Genomic DNA, 13,815 nt, shown 5'->3' with positions numbered 1-13,815 from the left:
TATACACAGTAGCATGACAACCATGCTAAACAAGCCAAAGCTCTTCCTGTCCCTTTCTATTCCCCAAAATTGTACTTTATGGAAAATCAGATTTCCATTAGACGCTATTTCCACATTATTTTGTTAGAATGGTTATTTGCTATACCTACTTTTAGCATCAGACTAGAGATGGAAAATATAGGTGCGTCTGATTTACTTAACATTGAGTTATATTATTTGAAGGGGCCTTCTGATGTCAGAGCTGTGTAAATGCAACTGAAAATATTTCAAAGAACCCACAGAGTGGTGTGATATTAATACAGTTAATGTTAGTATAAATATCCAGCAAATAATATATGATATGCAACCGACTGCCAGTTGGAACCTGACACTGATGACCTATTCTCACTAGGGCCCTAGTGAAAACAATAGTCAACAAAGCTTAGAACGTGTTTTTTTAACCCTGGGGCCCTGCAGCTACTTTACATGATAAATATATATTTTCAGCTACTTAAAGTTAATTTAATATATTTCCATAGCTCTATTGTGTTCTATTCCAATTTTCTATCGCAAAAATTTTTATAAATGCTAGAAATTCAAGTTTATAATTCTCTTTCAAAGTCACAATTCTTTATAAATGCCATCAAAAAATGCTTTCTAAACTATTGCTTCAAGCTTTGATGGGAGATATTTTATAAAAATTAATGTTTCTTGATGAACTTGCTTCTCTACCCAAATGCCTTCTTATCTAGAACAATGAGTTTCAACTTTTTGGCATTTTGCCAAGTAATTATTTGTTTTCCTTTATGGGGAAGGATATTTAGAATTATCATTTCCTTCTATCCATTTCAGTAACGCCAGTAATACCACCTAAAGTTGACACAAACAAATGTCTATAAACATTGCCAAATGTCTTCTGGGGAACAAAATTGTCCCTGATCAGAACTACTTATCTAGAGCTACATTCTTTCTCCTGTTATCGAATTACTCTCAGCTGGAACAACAACCACCACCACAAAGGCCCTGCTCAAAAAAATCATGGTATCCCCAAGTTTTGATTTTAATTCTTTAGTGTCAACGATGAATGAGTTACAGAAGTTTGGTATTCATGTAGTGCCTATGTAGTAAACAGTCAAAAGCTATGACTAAGGGGAAAAGTTTCATTTGGAAACTTTTACAATTTTGTATAAAATAAGTCATTTGTTTAGGTAAATGTGTTTTATCTGTGTCCATTTCAGTATCAGTGATTGTGTTTTATTTTGTTTTGTGTTTTATCATTTGCTTATTTGGTTAGTTTTTGAATTTCAAGCCTGCGCTTTTCTTCTAGGAATGTTACTTTCCATTTTTATGATGGCTGAGGTATGAAGAAAGTTCAATCCTAAATACATGTTATGGCTATTATAAATGTACTCCAATATACAAAATGCCTACAATTTCCAAATCTCAGAGAAAACTAGTATATGTGATGAAAGAAATTGAAAAAATATTGCTGATTTTTCTTTATTCTCTCTCATTGCTATATCTTCAAACACATCCTTTGGATACAAAATCTTATTCCTCTGAGAATACTAATATTGTGTACAGATTAAACTTCATGTAGTTTGATTTAAAAGATTAAAATATAAGAGAATAAGAATTCTATGAGCTAAGCAAAATATAGCTAACTACTTTTTAAAAGCAGTTTTATCTTACACTCCATTCCAGTTTTCATCAGTTTCTTTAACGATGACTTTTCTCAATACTAGATACACCAAAATTTAATGTATACTAAGAGTTATTAATCATTAGTTAAATATGAACGCTTTAATTGCAACTTGCAAGAAACGGAGAGACTCAAGCACTCCTTATGAAGTTTTTAGGGCGATCTGACACAAAAATTTCCCCCATGTATTTTGAATGTGAGGAAAAAAAAAAAGAGCCAAAAAGTGGTTTATTTTTCAATTCTGCTACCATGTCTATTGCTAGCTTAACACATCTAGAAAGATAAGTTCTGAAAAAGACAAAGACAATTAAAAAACATAGGGAAGCAGTTTTATTCAGAAAGACAGTTTGTTTCTGATGTTATCATATCCAAAGGCCCAACAATGTTTTCTTCATGCAGTGCTATGCAAGTATCTAGTGTATAGAAAGAAAAATAGATGAAATGGATTTTTTGGTTTGGCTTTTCTCTAGCAAACGTTATACTTATGTGGCTGCAATTTATTCTGAAAAATAGTTTCTAGTGAATCCCATCTTTTTTTGTACTCCAAGTGATCAAAAATCAAAAGAAAAATTGGTACTAAAGATGGACTATTTGATAAATTCTATGCTTAGAACGTATTCATTTTCTCTGATGGACAATCTGTCCCTTTAGAATGGGGTTTGTAAGATATTGTTGAACTTAAGCAATGCAATTCTGATACTTTAGTCATTTGTTCACTCCAAGATAATTTTTCAGCTGTGGTTTCTTCTGCAGTTTTAATACATAAATTATGCGCCTCCTGGTTCAATTTGATTTCCAGCTTGCTTATGCAGTAGTGGCCTGGAGAGCCAATGATATGACTCTTGTAGCCTTTGATAGTGAAACCATACACATCTTACTTGGATCAGGAATCCAGTCATTTATAAGTGAGAAAATACTTCTTTCACACACAGAATAAACTGTGAAATATACTTAAGAATACATTTAGGAGTTTGAATAATAAAGTTTTCTATGGAGATACTTAATATATATATTTATATATGGAATATATATGTATTTATGTATATGGAATATATTTATATATATGGAATATATATATATTTATATATATGGAATATATTTATATATGGAATATATATATTTATATATATGAATATATATATTTATATATGGAATATATATATTTATATATATGGAATATATATATTTATATATGGAATATATATATTTATATATATGGAATATATATGGAATATATTTATATATATGGAATATATATATGGAATATAAGTTTAGATTGACTTAACATGTCTGAACAGATAATGTAAAATTTAGGTAAGAAATAACTGGACAGTGAGATTTATACCTAGAATAACTTTTACCTTTAGTTTTTCTCTTTTTACAACTTATTGCTCTTTTTACTGTACGATTTATCCATTCTTTTTTTTTTACTTTGAGTAAATTATTTTATGAATAGATTTCACTAAAAGTACTTATCAAAAGCCTATATCTGCAGTGTGTTTGCTGAGCTTTCACATATATGTAAATGTTACAATCTACAATTGTCAGTTACGGCTGTGGAAATTTATTTAAACACACAACTACACACACACACACACACACACACACTCACATTCTCACACACTGACTTTGATATGCCATTAATTGTGAAGATAGCATTTCTTTCCTAGGATTTAATAATGTTTATGTTCTGTGGCTTTGACGTTCAGAAAACATTACCCTTATACATAATGGTAGCTAATACCTAATTTTGTATTCCTTAAGATCATCATATCTTCCCTAATTTGCATCTCTTTTTTTTAATCCAAAGTGACATTACAGGAAGCCAATGTTACTGTTACATTATTTTATCATAACCTGTATTTTTATTGTAAAAATTGTCATTTTTGAAAACTTAGAAAATATACATAAAGAAGAAAGAAAAATTACCACTATATTAGAAAACTAGAGAGAGAGTTATCACTTCAGAGTATTTTCTTTCTTTGTTTTAGGGTCATGCTTTAATTTTTCTATCCTGCTTTTAAAAAATATTAAAATATTTGGTTTTATATCTTCCTTGTGCATTTATTATTTTTATTCAGTTTCTTGTTTGTTTATAGATGCTATATTGTTTGGTTTTATTTTTCTCTTTTGATTTGAAAGTTATTTTTTCTGCTGGTAAGTACTTTCAACTTAAAAAATATTCTAGTAACAGGATCCAGAATTTAAAAATAAATATTTCCACCCCTTAAAATGAGAAATTTAACATTCTTAAATTCCCTAATTTAACTCACCTCCATGGTCTTTGTTGATATAGTTTGTATTTTTACTTTTAAACTATTTCAATCGAAGTATTATTTTTCTATTCTTTATCTTCTTTTCCTTATTTGGGAATATTTTAAATTATTTTTACATTTAGTATTTATTTTTTACAACTTATAGCTCTTTTTACTGCATGATTTCTCCATTCTTGATTTTTTTTATTTTGACTAAATTCTTATTTTATGAGTAGATTTCATAAAGAGTACTTATCAAAAGCCTTTACCTGCAATATATTTGCTAAGTTTTCACATATATACAAATATTTCTCTAAGCCCTTCAAATAGAAATGTCAGCTCAGTTGGATGCACATTTCTAAAGCTATAACCTTTTCCTTCAAAATTAGGTTGAACTTGGCCCACTGCTTTCAGACATTCAATGTTGTCAGGGATAAGTCTGAGGCCAAGTGTATTTTTATTTTTTTGTATCATTTTTCCTCAGGCTTAAAACAAAACAACTAGTTATAATTAAAATATTTTGACAAAAATGCACAAATCTTTTTTATTAATTTTGTCTACCCACCAGAATATATTTTCAGCTGAGATCTATTTTCCTTAAGATTCTCTTCATTACTTCTGTCCAAATTTTCCTTAAATATACACAAACACCTACAATTCTTAGGTTAGGTCATTTTTTTTCCTTTATAACCTATATCATCTTAATAATTTTTTTTCCTCACCACTCCCATTTATTCTTGAATAAATTTTCAAGGTTCTGGCCTGCATTACTGATTTACTTTTTCCCCTGTATACTCAATTTCTTTCTTGTGTATGCATATGTGAGCATGTGTGTGCACACGTGCAAGCACCTCAGGGATGAATTTTAATTCAGTGCATATAGAGTCCTTCCTTATCTTACTCAGCCTTAAAACTTTTTTAAAACTCAGTTGTTTATTTTCCTGTGGTGTGTATTTTCTTCTCAGAGTTTTCTGCTGAGGTTTCTACTATTTGTTTCCTTTTTCCTATTCATAATACCAACCAGTTTTCAAAAGTTATCTTTTGGCAACATTCCTGTAAGTCTACAGAATGGTGTTCTCATTTCTTTGTTTTATGTAATTTAAAAAAAAAAAAAGTCCATGGGGCTCTTCATTTTTTCTTTTCTGTTTACTAATGCTGAATTAGAAAATGCTGTAGTTCTAGAGCTGTTTAGCAGATAGGATGTGCAATGTTTTCTTTGTTCTCATTTTCTGTCAATTTGATGCCTTTTTGTTACACTTTCCAGGTTTATAACTCCTGATCCTTTTCACCTTCACATATGCTACTGGGTCTGTGCTAGAATCCATTATGATTATTCTCTCTTATTTCAATGTATTTCTTTAGATAATGAAACAAAGAAGTACATAAAAATCTCAGGGCTCCTGTAATCCATACCTGCCTGCCACCCCTGAATCTGGCCCAATGTTGTGGCATAACCTTCAACATATTCAACAGGACAGCACCAGGCTTCTCAGTGCTTCAGCAGCCCTTCCCTTTCTTGAAAACTGTCCCAGATGTCTGCTATATTTTCCAGACGTACCCTTTTCTGAAGGACTGTGAAGCTTGGCTCGGGGCAGTGCTCTGCTCCCAACTAGAAACACTGACTATTCGGTAGAAGAATGGCTGCCTACTTCTTTTCTAGTTCTTTTAGTCAATACTAAAGATCCTTGATATTACATAGTACATAACATCATTCACCATACATAGTACATTCAGTCAAAAAAATCCCTGCCAACATGGATATCCCCCACCAATTTTTGTTCTCTTAATCTATCAACCTTCGAGAAATTATCATCCCACTTGGGAATACTACCTTCCTCGCTCCAGGCCCATAACACTTGGGGGTTACTATACTGAAACTATACCTGGCATCTGGTTCTTACCTCAAGGCCATACAGTTAAGATCACCCACACTTTCCCTTTAAATAAGACATATCAATGGACTAGAGACTATCACTCTATTAACCAGTCATGGGAGCATGATCATGAATTTGGTATTTTTAACTTTCAGGGATGCTATCACTCACCATTGCAGAAGGCCTGGTCCCCTCTAAATCAGCTGTAGACGAACTCAGATTGGATTTCTGCCAAATCAATTGTAGAAGCTGAGCTTATATTGAATATTCTAACCTCGCATAACAACCATAAGATGTTAATTCATGCTTGAAGGACATAATAATCAATAGACACGTACGCACAATCACCTACCCTTATTTTCAAGAACTATTTATGATTTAACTCACAACCCCCCCCCCACATCTCTGACTTTATCATTGACATAGGTAAATGTGCACTTGTGAAAACCCCAAAACAAGAGACTAAAATGCAACCCAGTCAGAGCCCAAAAAAGTTGTATTTTAATCATGAATATCCCAACAACTACCCCTTGATTGATATAAAATTTTCCCAAAAATCTCAAGATATCTACCAAATAAGCCTCCATATCTAATAAATACAGTAACTAGATTTTCACCCTAATACCAGTATAATGCCTTGAATATAACCCTTTGAAAGCACTACCCTAGTGCATGACACTCTAAATCAACTATTCCCTAATATAAGAAACCCCCTTCAATTAAGTTTCTACCAATTCAACTTTAAACTCCCTTGAATTACCGTAATTGCAAATGACTACTTACATTTATCTTTCCCATTATACTTAAATTTTATACTCAACTATTTATGCAGTTAATGTAGCTTAATTATTCAAAGCAAGACACTGAAAATGTCTAGATAGGTCTGCACAACCCCATAAACAAATCAGTTTCGTCTTGGCTTTTCTATCAACTCTAAGTAAGATTACACATGCAAGCATCCTCATCCCAGTGAAAATGCCCTCTAGATCACCTGAATCAAAAGTATCAAGCACACACAAATGCAAATATCCAGCATGCACAAATGCAACTCAGAACACTTTGTTCAACCACACCCCCACAGGAAACAGCAGTGATAAATCTTTAGCAATAAACGAACATTTAACTAAGCTATACTAATATTTAGGGTTGGTCAATTTCGTGCCAGCCACCGTGATCATACGATTAACCCAAGCTAATAGATCTCGGCGTAAAGAGTGTTTAAGATCTATTTTCAATAAAGCTAAACTCCATCTAAGTTGTAAAAAACTCCAGCTGAAATAAAATATTACAAAAGTGGCTTTAATATTCTGAAGACACAATAGCTAAGACCCAAACTGAGATTAGATATCCCATCATGCTTAGCCCTAAACTATAATAGTTAAATTAACAAAATTATTTGCCGGAATACTACAAGCAAGAACTTAAAATTAAAAGGACTTGGCAGTGCTTTATATCCCTCTAGAGGAGCCTGTTCTATAATCCAGAAACCCCGATACACCTCACCACCTCTTGCCCCACAGCCCATATACCAGTATCGTCAGCAAACCCTAGAAAGGTTGCAAAGTAAGCACAAGTATATTCATAAAAATGTTAGGTCAAGGTGTAGCCTACGAGGTGGCAAGAAATGGGCTACATTTTCTATACCCGAAAAACCTCACAACAACCCTTATGCAATCTAAAGGCTTAAGGAGGATTTAGCAGTAAACCAAGAGCAGAGTGCTTGGTTGAATAAGGCCATGAAGCACACAGACACAACCCTGTCACCCTCCTCAAATATTATTCTAGAAACTAATATTACTAACGCTCTGTATCCATATATAGAGGAGATAAGTCGCAACATGCATGGTAAGTGTACTGGAAAGTGCGCTTGGATAAATCAAAGCGTAGCTTAACTCAAAGCATCCAGCTTACACCCCGAAGATTTCATCACAACTCCATCACTTTGAGCCAACTCTAACCCCAAATCTCTCTAAAACTACTAACAAATTATCTCAACTAAATATTTAGCCAAACAAAAGTATAGGCGATAGAAATTTTACCCTGGCGCAATAGACGTAGTACCATAAGGGAAAGAGGAAAGAACTAAATCAAGCACAAAAAAGCAAAGATAAACTCTTATACCTTCTGCATAATGTATTAACTAGAAATACTTTTACTTAGAGAACCAAAGCCAAGTCCCCCGAAACCAGACGAGCTACCCAAGAACAGCTGAAAGAGTACACCCACCTATGTGGCAAAACGGGGGGAAGATTCATGAGTAGCGGTGGTAAGCCTACCAAGCCTGGTGATAGCTGATTATCCAAGATAGAATCTTAGTTCAACTTTAAACTTACTCAGAGAATTACTTAATCTCCCTGTAAGTTTAACTGTTAGTCTAAAGAGGGGCTGCTCTTTAGACTCTAGGAAACAACCTTCCTACACGCAAGTAAAAAATATTACCACCATAGTTGGCCCAAAAGCAGCCACCAATTAAGAAAGCGTTCAAGCTCAACATCTGACCACCCTAAATCCTACTCACAATACTGAACTCCTTATATCACATTGGACTAATCTATTACTCAACAGAAGCAATAATGTTAATATAAGTAACATGAAGTGATTCTCCTCTGCATAAGCTTATATCAGACTGGAATAATCCACTAACAGACTAATATTAATAAATGATTTAATAAATACCTTATTATTTATCCTCTTAATCCAACACAGGTATGGTCCAAGGAAAGATTACAAAGAGTAAAAGGAACTCAGCAAATCTTCCATCGCCTGTTTACCAAAAATATAATCTATAGCATTACCAGTATTAGAGGCACTGCCTGCCCAGTGACATATGTTCAATGGCCACAGTATCCTGACCGTGTAAAGATAGCATAATCACTTGTTCTTTAATTAGGGACTTGTATGAATGGCCACATGAGGGTTCATCTCTCTCTTACTTTTTATCAGTGAAATTCACCTATCCATGAAGAGGCAGATATACACAAATAAGACGAGAAGACCCTATGGAGCTTAAATTTATTAATGCAAACAAAAACTCAAAATAAGCCTAGAGGCGATAATCTACTATCCCTAAATTAAAAATTTTGGTTGGAGTGACCTCAGAGCATAATTCGACCTCCGAACAACATAAACTAACACCACACCAGCCTATGCGAACTAACATATATTGATGCAATAACTTAATCAATGGAATAAGTTACCTTAGGGATAACAGCGCAATCCTATTCTAGAGTCCATATCGACAACAGGGTTTACAACTTCGATGTTGGATCAGGACATCCTAATGGTGTAGCTGCTATTAAGCGTTCATTTGATTAAAGTCCTACATGATCTGAGTTCAGACTGGAGTGATCCAGGTCGGTTTCTATCTACTGAACATTTCTCCTAGTGCGAAAGGACAAGAGAAATAGGGCCCATTTCATAAAGTGCCTTCACCCCATAGATGATTTTATCTCAATCTAATAAATCATTATAGGCCCTACCCAAGAACAAGGTTTGCCAAGATGGCAGAGCCCGGCAATTGCATAAAACTTAAAACTTTATAATCTGAGGTTCAACTCCTCTTAACATACCTATAATTAACCTTCTCCTACTTATTGTCCCCACTCTAATCGCTATAGCATTCCGTACACTCTTTGAACGAAAAATCTTAGGCTATATACAACTACGCAAAGGACATAACATCATGGGCCCCTATGGACTGCTCCACCATTCGCTGATGCAATAAAACTTTTTACCAAAGGACCATTATGGCCTTCAACATCTAATATTACCCTCTATATTATTGCTCCAACCCTGGCCCTCTCCTTTTGTGAACCCCCCTGCCTATAACAGATTCCCTAATTTAGGCCTATTTATATTAGCCACATCAAGCTTAGCTGTCTATTCTATTTTATGATCAGAATGAGCATCCAATTCAAATTATACACTAATAGGCACATTATGAGCTGTAGCCCAGACAATTTCATATGAGGTCACCCTAGCCATTATTCTGTTATCAGTTCTACTAATAAGTGGCTCACTTAACTTATACAAACTCATCACAACACAAGAATTTCTCTGACTGCTATCATCATGGCCCCTAGCCATAATATGATTTACCTCTACACTAGCAGAAACTAATCGAGCCCCTTTTGATTTAACAGAAGGGGAGTCAGAATTAGTCTCAGATTTCAACTTTGAATATGCTGCAGGTTCATTTGCCTTCTTTATAGCACAGTACATGAATATTATCATAATAAATACCCTAACTACAATTTTCCCCAAGAGCACTACACACTATATATTCACCAGAACTCTAATCCACAAGTCTCATTAGCAAAACCCTCCTTTTAACTTCTCTATTTTTATGAATTCGAACAGCATATACCTGATTCTGCTACGACCAACTCATACATCTCCTATGAAAAAATTTCCTATCACTAACACTAGCATTCTGCATATATCTCAATGCCTATTCTAATTTACAGCATCCTACTTTAAACATAAGAAATTATGTCTGATAAAAGAATTACTTTGATAAATAATAAATTCCTTTTATTTCTAGAACTATAGGAATTGAACCTATCCCTGAGAATCTGAAATTCTCCATGTGACCTACCACACCACGTTCTAAAGGTCAGCTATAAGCTATTGGGCCCATACCCCAAAAATGTTGGTTATATCCTTCCCGTACTAATTAACCCATCAGCTCAACTTATTATCTATCTTACTATTTTCACAGGAACTCTTATCACAATGTTAGGCTCACACTGATTTCTCATCTGAACAGAACTAGAAATAAACATATTAGATTTCACCCCATTCTTAATTTAAAAAAAATCCCCACTCCACAGAAGCAGCCACTAAATATTTCCTTATACAAGCAACCACATCTATAATCCTTATAATAGGCATCCTTTCCAATAGCCTGTTCTCTGGACAATGAACAATAATAAGTACTATTAATCAATTTTCATTCTTTTTAATAATAATGGTCCTAGAAATAAAATTAGGAATAGCCCCCTTCCACTTCTGGGTCGCAGAAGTAACCCAAGGAACTTTCCTAATATCTGGTACATTTCTTCTCACGTGACAAAAACTAGCCCCTATCTCGATTATGTTTCAAGTTTTCCCGTTAATAAATACAAATATCCGCCTGTTTACCACAATCCTGTCCATTACAGTGGGTGGTTAAGCGGGAACTCAATCAAACACAACTGCATAAAATCCTAGCCTACTCCTCGACTACTCACATAGGTTGGGTAATAGCAGTATTAACTTATGACCCAAACATTACCATTTTGAACCTATTTATCTCATTTTAACAACTACTACATTTCTAGCACTCATCCTGAATATAAGCACTACGACCCTATCACTATGTCACACCTGAAACAAATTGACATGTAAACTGGATCCCTTCCTTACATCTTATACAAAAATTAATTCAAGATGGATTAAAGACTTAAATGTTACACCTAAAACCATAAAAACCCTAGAAGAAAACCTAGGCAATACCATTCAGGACACAGGCATGGGCAAGCACTTCATGACTAAAACACAAAAAGCAATGGCAACAAAAGCCAAAATTGACAAATGAGATCTAATTAAAGAGTTTCTGCACAGTAAAAGAAACTACCATCAGAGTGAACAGGCAACCTACAGAATGGGAGAAAATTTTTACAATCTACCCACCTGACAAAGGGCTAATATCCTCAATCTACAAAGAACTTAAACGAATTTACAAAAAAAAAAATCAAACAACTCTGTCAAAAACTGGGCAAAGGATATGAACAGACACTTCTCAAAAGAAGACATTTATGAAGCCAAAAAACACATGAAAAAATGCTCATCATCACTGGCCATCAGAGAAATGCAAATCAAAACCACAATGAGATACCATCTCACACCAGTTAGAATGGCAATCATTAAAGTCAGGAAACAACAGGTGCTGGAGAGGATGTGGAGAAACAGGAACATTTTTACACTGTTGGTGGGACTGTAAACTTGTTCAACCATTGTGGAAGACAGTGTGGCAATTCCTCAGGGATCTAGAACTAGAAATACCATTTGACCCATCCATCCCATTACTGGACATATACCCAAAGGATTATAAATCATGCTGCTATAAAGACACATGCACACATATGTTTATTGCAGCACTATTCACAATAGCAAAGACTTGGAACCAATCCAAATGTCCATCAATGATAGACTGGATTAAGAAAATGTGGCACATTTCCATAGTATGGAATACTATGCAGCCATAAAAAAGGATGAGTTAATGTCGTTTGTTGGGACATGGGTGAAGCTGGAAACCATCACTCTGAGCAAACTATTGCAAGGACAGAAATGAGCAAACTATCACAAGGACAGAAAACCAAACACCACAAGTTCTCACTCATAGGTGGGAACTGAACAATGAGAACACTTGGACACAGGGTGGGGAACATCACACACCGGGGCCTATCGTGGGGTGGAGGGAGGGAGGAGGGATAGCATTAGGAGATACACCTAATGTAAATGACGAGTTAATGGGTGCAGCACACCAACATGGCACGTGTATACATATGTAACAAACCTGCACATTGTGCACACGTACCCTAGAACTTAAAGAATAATAAAAAAAAATTAGTACTCAGAATATTTCGAAACAAACCACCCAGTAGAAAATTAGGCAAAATACATGAGCAGCCGACTCATTAAAAATGAAATTAAATGGTAAGAAAGATGATCAGCCTCACTAGTATAGTCATGTGCTCCCTAACAATGTTTTGGTCAATGATGGACCACATATATGACGGTGGTCTCATAAGATTATAATGGAGCTCATAAGATTATAATGGAGATGAAAAATCCCCATTGCCTAGTGACTTTGTAGTTATCCTGACATAGCCATGGAAATGTAGCACAATGCGTGGGTGTGGTGATACTGGTGGAAACACACCTACTGTGCTGCCAGTCCTATCAAAGTATAGCAAATACAATGATGTACAGTACATAATACTTGATAATGATAATAAATGACCATATTACTGGTATACGTATTTATGATGCTTTGGAATATTATTTTACAGTGTACTTCTTCTACTTATTAAAATAAAAAGCTAACTGGTTAATACCTATAATTCCATTAATTCTATTATCTATAGGAGGTTTACCCCCATTAACAGGATTTCTACCTAAATGAATTATCATTCAAGAGTTTACAAAAAAACAATAGCCTCATTACCCCCACCATTACAGCCATCATAACTGAACTTGTATTTCTATATACACCTAATTTATTCCATCTCAGTAACAGTATTCTCCATATCTAATAATATGAAAATAAAATGACAATTCGAAAATACAAAACATATACTATTTCTCCCCTCATTAGTTATTTCTTCCACCCTCCTCTTACGTATCTCTCCAATAATATTAACTAGAATTAAGAAATTTAGGTTAAATAAGACCACGGGCCTTCAAAGCCCTTAGCAAGTAAATTATACTCAATTTCTGTAACAGACCTAAGGACTGCAAGACTCTATTCTGCATCAATTGAACACAAATCAGCCACTTTAATTAAGCTAAGCCCTCACCAGATTGGTGGAATTCAAACCTACGAAAATGTAGTTAACAGTTAAACATCCTAATCAACTGGCTTCAATCTACTTCTCCCTCCGTTGGAGGGGAAAAAGGCCGGAGAAACCCCGGCAGGATTGAAGCTGCTCCTTTGAATTTGCAATTCGATATGAAAAATCACCTCAGGGCTGGTAAAAAGAGGCCTTGGCCTCTGTATTTAGATTTACAGTCTAATGTTTACTCAGTCATTTTACCCTTTTTGACTTATGTTCATTAATCGATTATTTTCAACCAACCACAAAGATATCGGAACACTGTATCTGTTGTTCGGCGCATCAGCAGAGATAGTGGGTCCCGCCTTAAGCCTTCTGATTCTACCAGAATTGGGCCAACCAGGAACTCTGCTAGGAGATGATCAGATTTACAATGTTATTGTTACTTCCCACGCATTCGTCATAAT

Source organism: Gorilla gorilla, chromosome 11 (assembly GCF_029281585.2).
Source record: "Gorilla gorilla gorilla isolate KB3781 chromosome 11, NHGRI_mGorGor1-v2.1_pri, whole genome shotgun sequence".
Lineage (NCBI taxonomy): Eukaryota > Metazoa > Chordata > Mammalia > Primates > Hominidae > Gorilla > Gorilla gorilla.
The sequence above is the reverse complement of the archived record's forward strand: the minus strand, read 5'-3'. Positions refer to the sequence as shown.